The following is a 7925-nucleotide window of genomic DNA, read 5'->3' as shown; positions in this document are numbered from 1 at the left end:
ACCAGTTTAGGGACCTCTTCACCTTGGCAAGAAGTCGCTGCTCCCGGTCCCTGATCCTAAGGACGCCATCCTTGATCAGTACCTCGCTACCGCGCTCATCTAGCTGACCAATGCTGATGATGCTAAAACTCAACTGCGGGATGTTGTTGGTGCCCCTCAGGAGATCCCTTTGACCCAGAATCATCCTAGTAAATGATTTAGTAACACTTTGGCTTTCCTTGTTCTTTGTTCATTCCATTCCATTGTCTCAATGCTATCCATATTTGTGCTCTAAATGCAGGAGACAATCCTGATAATGATGGTTGTGCTCCTGTTCCTCCATCAACCAATGTGGACCCCAGGTTTATGGCCTCTAACAGTGTAGATGTTGATATTACAGATGATGAGGAGCCTTATGGCATAACAAGGGTCGTTGATTCTGATGATGACCGCCCAGTTGCAGCTTTGAGCGAATAAGAAATGGAACTCATCAGATGCTTGTGTCCTGATCGTGATTTGCTAGTTCATGAATTCAGCAACCTTAGTCATTCTCAACATGCTTATGGAGAAGGAAGAGATGATGACCTGCTAGAGGCTCCTGAGGCCAGTGACAGTGTGGAAATTTAGAAGGGCATGGTCTTCAAGGACTTGCCCACCTTAAGAAGGTGGTTACAGGAATATTCTGTGAGACGTAAGAGACCATTCAAGGTGAGGCACTCCTATGTGGAGCGTCGTTACACGGTGGTGTGCGAGATGGCAGATTGCAATTGGAGGGTCTGTGCTCGCAAACAGAAGGCCACATGGAAGTTCAAGATCATCAAAATTGTAGGTCCACACACTTGTGCCTAGACAAATCTAAAACAGAAGCATAGTCAGTTGACCTCTACCCTCATTGTCAGAAAGTTGTACACAACTTTGAAGGGTCAGCCCAACTTGAAGGTCAGGACAATTATGGAGATGACTAAGGAGATATTTAAGTATGACAAAAAGTATGGGAAAGCATGGAGGGTAAAGCAACAGGCCTCGAAGATGATATATGGGGACTGGGAGGAGGGGTACGAGCAGTTGCCTGCAATGTTCAATGCAATGAATGCAGCAAATCCAGACATGCATTATGAGTATATCCCGAAGCCAAATGAATAGAAGGACGGGAGGCAGATATTCTTCCGTGCATTCTGGTGCTTTTCCTAGTGCGTCGAGGCCTTCAGGCACTGTCATCTAGTGTTATCCATTGATGGTAATTTTTTGCTTGGCAAGTACATGGGCACACTTTTGGTAGCCATTTCGTGTGACGCAGACAATGCATTGGTTCCTTTGGTTTTCACTTTGGTGGAGAGGGAGAACAAAGATAGCTGGGGATGGTTCTTGCGGCTTGTTTGGATACATGTCATTGGCCCTCATAGGGATGTTGGTGTCATATCTAATAGACACTAGGGCATACTTAGTGCCATACAGGAGCAGATTCTGGGGTATGCACCTTTGCACCACCGTTGGTGCACTCGGCACCTTGTCGAGAATTTACTTCGGAAGGATGGTACGAAGGACAACTTTCCTCTATTCGAGGAGGTTGCTCACATGCTTGAGGTGCCATTCTTCGAGGAGAAGTTGGAGCAGCTAAAAACGGCAACAAATGCAGAAGGTAGGCATCGGCTGAGAGGATTGATGAGAGAACCTAAGAAATGGACAAGAGCCTACGACGATGGTGGATGGAGGTATGAGTTTCAGACTAGCAACATGGCCAAGTCATTTAATAGTGTGCTCAAGGGTATACGTGCCATGCCCATCAATGCCATTGTATCATTCACCTTTTATAAGCTAGTTGTATGGTTCAACGAGAGACACGCTCAAGCAATGGCACTATAGAGTAATAATAAAAAATAGGCACCTAAACCTAAGAAGCATCTTGATAAGGAAAAGGAAAGGGCTGCCACACATGACGTCGATTGCTTTGACCACAACACCATCAAGTATCAGGTCATAGAAAGGGGTGGTACAATGTCCGATGATGAGGTTCGGCCATCAAGGAGTTATATTGTGGTACTTAGTAATTTCTCATGCAGATGTGGGAAAACCAGGCAGTACCACTTTCCTTGTTCTCGTTATGTTGCAGCATCTCAGCATCGCAACTTTGCCTACAAGACCCAGATACCGTGGGAGTTTAGTGTTGATAGCATTGTACTGACTTGGTCTCCCCGTTTCAAGCCTTTCCTAGATGAGGGTCAGTGGCCACCTTACACTAGGCCAAAATACATTGAGGATCCAGGTACACGTTGGGACAAACGTGGAACCCGAAAGAGGATGAGGCACAAGATGGTCATTGATCAAGTTTCCGGTAGAACGAGGCGAGGGAGAGCAACCCCCTTTCTTACTGACCCCGAGCATAACCAATGTGACAAATGTGGTAGACTTGGGCATAATTCATGTACATTCCATTGGCCGCTTAGTCAAGTGAAAATAACTAATGTTTGACATGCATGTTTACTAGTACCAAAAAGTTATTTATTTGTTCATATAAAACTAATCTGGACTTTCTCATTATATTTTGTAGGATGGAGCCATTCCACCTGCTGGAGCCGTACTACGAGGAGAAGCACCGAGGATGACCCACCGCGGAGGGGGAGGTAACGACTTTACTTCTGCTTGTTATTTTCCCTCTGCATATGTACTTGTGTTCATGAATTAATCTAATAATTTCCTTTCTTTGCAGGAATTGTACCCTCTTCGTCCTCGAACCCACGATAAGTTCGAGGACATGCGGTACGACGACAGGTACACTCCTCTCCTTGAGAGGGCTGGACTTGATGTTGTATCGTTTCAGGTTCGCTGTGGTTTGCCTGCCTTCAACCCCGTGGCGATCTCAGCTCTAGTTGACAGGTAACATAAGTATGAACCGATTCACTTCTATTTATATTTTCGGTTGTCGATGTGCATATAACCATAGTACTTCTTTCTTGTTTTGTAGATGGAGGCCGGAGACTCACAGCTTCCACCTACCATGCGGTGATATGACTGTTACTCTGCAGGACACATAGAAGTTCCTTGGTGCCCGTATAAGTGGCCGCTCAGTTATCGGCCATTGCACTGCTACTGGCTAGAGAGGTAGAGTGGAGCTCTTCCTTGGAAGAGAGCTTCCTCCAGAGACACCGAGTACCCGCACCTCTGGAGTACTCATTAGTTGGTTGAGGCAGAACTTTGGTCAGTGTCCTGATCATGCAGACGAGCAGACAGTTACCCACTACTGCAGGGCATGGATCATGCACCTTTTTGGTTGTGTTCTGTTCCCCGACGGGATGGGAGACACCGCGTCATGGATGTACCTACCCTATCTTACTGACTGGAACATGGCGGGGGCTACAGATGGGGTTCCGCAGTGCTGGGGTACTTGTACCAGCAGCTTTGCGAGGCGTGCCGCCGGAGTTCGTAGAACTCTACATTAGGAGGATGTGTTTACCTGCTTCAGCTTTGGATGTGGTCTCGTCTACCAGTCGGTCGGCCCAAAGTTCTTGATCCTCGTCCCTGGTTCGAGGTGCCTGGCCTTCGACGTCGGTCGACGTATACCTACCTTTGGGACCAGGTTAAGGGTCCCTTCGCCCGGAGTAAACGCGCCTACATCGAGTTCGCGAACGAGCTCGACGCACTCACGCCAGGGCTGGTGAGTTAGCTACATTTCACATCCTAATTTGTTTTTCCGATGTAAGCACTACATGACTAATGAATCAAACGCAGGTTAGTTGAGAGCCGTACGACAACAAACAGTACGAGCACATTGGGTTCAGCGTCATGTGCAAGATGGACCAAGACCTGCCGTTGATCTGTTTCTGCACAGTTGAGTTCCACCTGCCACACCGGGTTGCACGCCAATTTGGGTTGAGGCAGGAGTGGCTCGTGGAGCCGTTCTCGACGTCAATAGACTTACACAAGTAAGCGTCTTTGAACTGTTGTACTTTATTGAATACTATGACGTGCACTACATTACTATTTTTGTAGCCACTTAGCTGAACCACACTTGGTTGAACCACATTAGTTGTGTCTCCATTTATTTTCTCAATACAGTAACTGCACTTAGATACTCGCACAAGGCTGGCTATGGAAAAACCAGCAGTGATATATTTGTAAATAGGGTGCAGTGTGTGTATATAGGCCTTGTGACTTATGCTTGCTGACCATGGACATACAGATTTTTATGTATAATATTAGTCAAAGTGCCACATATATTTTGTTTTCCTCGAACAGTAAAAAGTGCCACATTGGAGGTTCTGTCAATGTTCCTAATGTACTCTATATTTATAATTAGAGGTTTGGATGCACAATTTGTGATAAATTTTTCCCTATATCACTTTTCCCTATACCTTTTAAAATTAGAAACACAAATAGGTCACTACATGTTTGTCTATATTCAACTAATCTTAAGATGTTTTTGTCTTTTTTCTGTACGCATGGACGTGAGGGTCACTTTCAACTAGTTATAGTGTCTGCTCTCCAATTTTGTTCTGATATCCTGTTCAAGCCTATAAGTTTGCATTTTTATTTCTATTAACCTACAGGATCGATTGTCAAAAGCAAAAGAAGGAGACGGACTTTGAGACATTGTACCGTGACTACATCAACCAGTGGGAAAACTTTCATAAGAACTTGTATGAGAATGACCAGCCCCACACGAACGAGAGCGTACCTATCTTGGTACAGACGGGCAACAAGGACCAAGCTGAAGGTGCAATGGACCCAATCAGACTATGCCGACATTGAGTCCTCCGACGATGAACAAATGTCTTACGACCTTGCGACGAGGGCCGGGACACAGGTGGAGTCTGCACCGATCCTGGACCGAGTGGTAATGTCAACTATAACCCCATCATTTAAATACCATGGTAGCTAAATTTGTCTATGATCTTGTTCTTGGAAACTCGCCAATGTAAATTTCAGTGTAACTGGGCAGCATGGATAGCATTTGTCTCTGCTTCCTGTGATTATCTCTGGGTCTTCATCTGGTAGTCTGTGTGCAAGGGTTAGCTTTGATTATTATTTTAAACTTTGCAGTCCCAAGATGTTACATCTGTAGTTTAGTGAGCCTGGAAGGTTGGGGTGCCCTTTCTTAGTTAAATATTTTATCTGAATTGTTAGTTTATCGATTTAAGTGACAACCATAGTAGACTGCTTAAAATGCATATACACTTCGTGTAAAGGATTCATGTTGCTAAACAGTTTTTTTTCCTTCATGCTGTTGTGCTTGTCTGACAGTTCTATGATGGTCTCTGGAGCCTCATTCATTTTGTAGATGCCATCTCTGTTGCATTGATTATTCTTTTTTCTTATATCAATCAAGGTTTTAATACCACATTGAATTATTTAAGCAACTTTTGGCCGGGACTGTGGCAGTGATCTTTATCTTCATTGAGTTACTTTATTGTTATCTACACTACCATTGTTTTCTGAGTTTTAGTAACTTGGTGACATGAGCATGTATCATATTTGTAGGAGATATGTGCCATATACAGTGATATGATTACTGTCACCTAAGCTGTGCTTCACGTCAATAATGATATAGGAACTAGCTTGGTGCATGTGAAGTTTGTCTTAGTCTGAATCCTTATTTTCATTGCTGTCAGAGCCGTCGTGGCATAAATCAGGGCCTGTGCCAAACTCTAAAGTGAGGCCTTGCTAAATAGAACAATAAACCTATGAGTTCAGATGAATTGTGATTATATTTTATAATAAATATCTCTTAGGGCCTGTTCGCTGGGAGGAATTTGGAGGAATCTGGATGAATCTGGAGGAATTTGTGAGAGAGCGAACAGTGTTTTTGATCTGCGTACAGTGAAATCCGGCTGGTTTCTCAACCAGCCGAACGAGGTAGATTGAGTTAGATCCTTTATTCTTTTTTGTTTCTATTTAAGTATTTTGGTAACCAGATTACCATAATCATATCGACGTCTTTATCAATTGATGCACAGGTACACAAAAGATGAAAAATAAGAAAATAACGAGATATACAACAAACCAAAAACAAGCTAGTTCACTGATCTCTATAGTTCTTCTGTCATCTGAATAATTTGTAGAAGAAAAATAGTTAAAGAAGAAACTACATGACTCCTAAATTGCTGCCGGTGTTCACTTATTTTGCTTGTAGCTAAGCAAGCCCTGAACCCTTCAGCCATGCAGATCAGGCTGCGCGGCAGAGCAGGCATGCTCCACTGCTGCGGCACACTGGCACTGCCTGTTGGTGCTTGGCCCTTCGGCACGGACTTGAAATTTTGGACTTGAGGTTTACTCTTTGCAATAGCATTATGGTAGAGGTATGCATAATATTTTTGACTTGAGGCAGATAAGAGGCACTGGTGATGCCGCCCATGCTCGAGAGAAAGGCTGTGATGCTGGCCATTTGCTTGCCACGTGGAGATTAACAGGAGCTATAACAAATAGCGAATTAATATTTGTTTTATTTTGCAGGGCAACGCGCTGAAGTAATCTATGATTGAGATCGAACGGTTTCTAAGGACAGGCGTGGACGACCACACACTAAATAACTTTCTTGGAGTAAGTCGACACTAGCCCTCTTATTGTTTTATGCTTAAGTAAGCTGTTGTTTGAGCTAGTGATTTTCTACTTAATATCTCACTGCTCAAGCATGACATCTAGCATAAAATGGTGGCTTCACATGTTAGCTTAAATATCCATAATGTTGTAATGTTGCCATGATATATTGTAGAGACAGAAGCATTGCATTTTCAAGTTAGACAAATGCATAATGACCTTTCATAGCACGTAACAGAAGGGTACTCCCTTTCCCATCCAGACTCCATGCGAACAAAATAGCACCTAACAGAAGGGCTGAATTTTTTGTTTTCCTCTTTCTTCTTTTCCGCTTTTAGCTTTGCCGTCTTCCCTAGTAAACTATTGCATTGTACTCTTGTTACCTAAAAATGTTTAGATATTCCCAATGTTACCTAAAAATGTTTAGATATTCCCAATAGATCTGTATTATTGTTAGAAAAGAGAAAAGAAGCCATGGCCTATTGTCTGCTGATTTGACTGTGCCAGTAACAGTGGTAGTATGATGATTATATGACATTTATTTGAATAATAACTTATCTGTATGCACTCAACAGCTTACTAATTGTATCTTTACATGACAGAGGCTAGCACGTAGGCTGCGGCGTGCTGCAGCTCATTGTGGTTGTGATACTAGCGCTGCGATGGACGTACACGGGCCACACGCATGGCACTGGGACACACCTGTAGGCCTCGATACTTCTTCTCACGGAGGTATATTTTCATTACATGTTTTCTTTAGTTAAACAGAGTTAAATGCTACAATCCTGACATGATATAATGGCTTATGTGCACACATCATTTAACCTCTGTCTACAGGTTCTGGAGGACAGAGCTCGTCCCGCGCGACTGTGGACACTTTCCAAGGTCACGGAGACGAGGACGACAAGGAAGACGACGAGGAGGCCGAGGTGCGTGGTTATGATGAGCTTGCTGAGTCTCAGCTCCAGGACGCTCCTTCGACTCAGCCTACGTAGGTTGCAGGAATGAGGTGACGCCGTCCGCCTTGCAAGTACACTCCAAGCACCGACGCTCTTGGTCACAAGGGCAAGGGTAAGACTAGGAGGCAATGACGACGACTTGTAGGTTAAGACTATGCTACCAATTAAGATTTGATGCCATAACTATTTGGGCTGCATGGACTTTGCTTATTTTGCATGTTTGGAGATTTGGAAAGTATGTAGTTACTTTCCTATTATAACACCCTAAAATTTGCTTCTTTTGAAATATAGCTAAAAAGATTTAATTTTGAATTTTCGTGCTCATTAAAACATAGGAAATAAAAACTTTCATGAAATTAAAATTTATTATAAGGTTTAGAAACATGTAGGTGCATACATGCTGCTGCATATTTATTTTTGTGATGCTTGGGTTTGATCAAATTTTAAAAGAATTTG

General features: G+C 43.4%; 2 pseudogenes; both read left to right on the top strand.

Annotated features, from left to right (window-relative positions):
- Positions 1–249: 249 nt before the first annotated feature.
- Positions 250–2721, top strand: LOC136480245 (uncharacterized; annotated as a pseudogene).
- Positions 2722–2731: 10 nt separating this feature from the next.
- Positions 2732–7601, top strand: LOC136480244 (protein MAIN-LIKE 1-like; annotated as a pseudogene).
- The last annotated feature ends 324 nt before the right edge of the window (positions 7602–7925 follow it).

This window comes from Miscanthus floridulus, chromosome 9 (genome assembly GCF_019320115.1).
Source record: "Miscanthus floridulus cultivar M001 chromosome 9, ASM1932011v1, whole genome shotgun sequence".
Classification (NCBI taxonomy): Eukaryota; Viridiplantae; Streptophyta; class Magnoliopsida; order Poales; family Poaceae; genus Miscanthus; species Miscanthus floridulus.
Note: the sequence above shows the minus strand (reverse complement) of the source record. Positions and strands in the feature narration are given on the sequence as shown.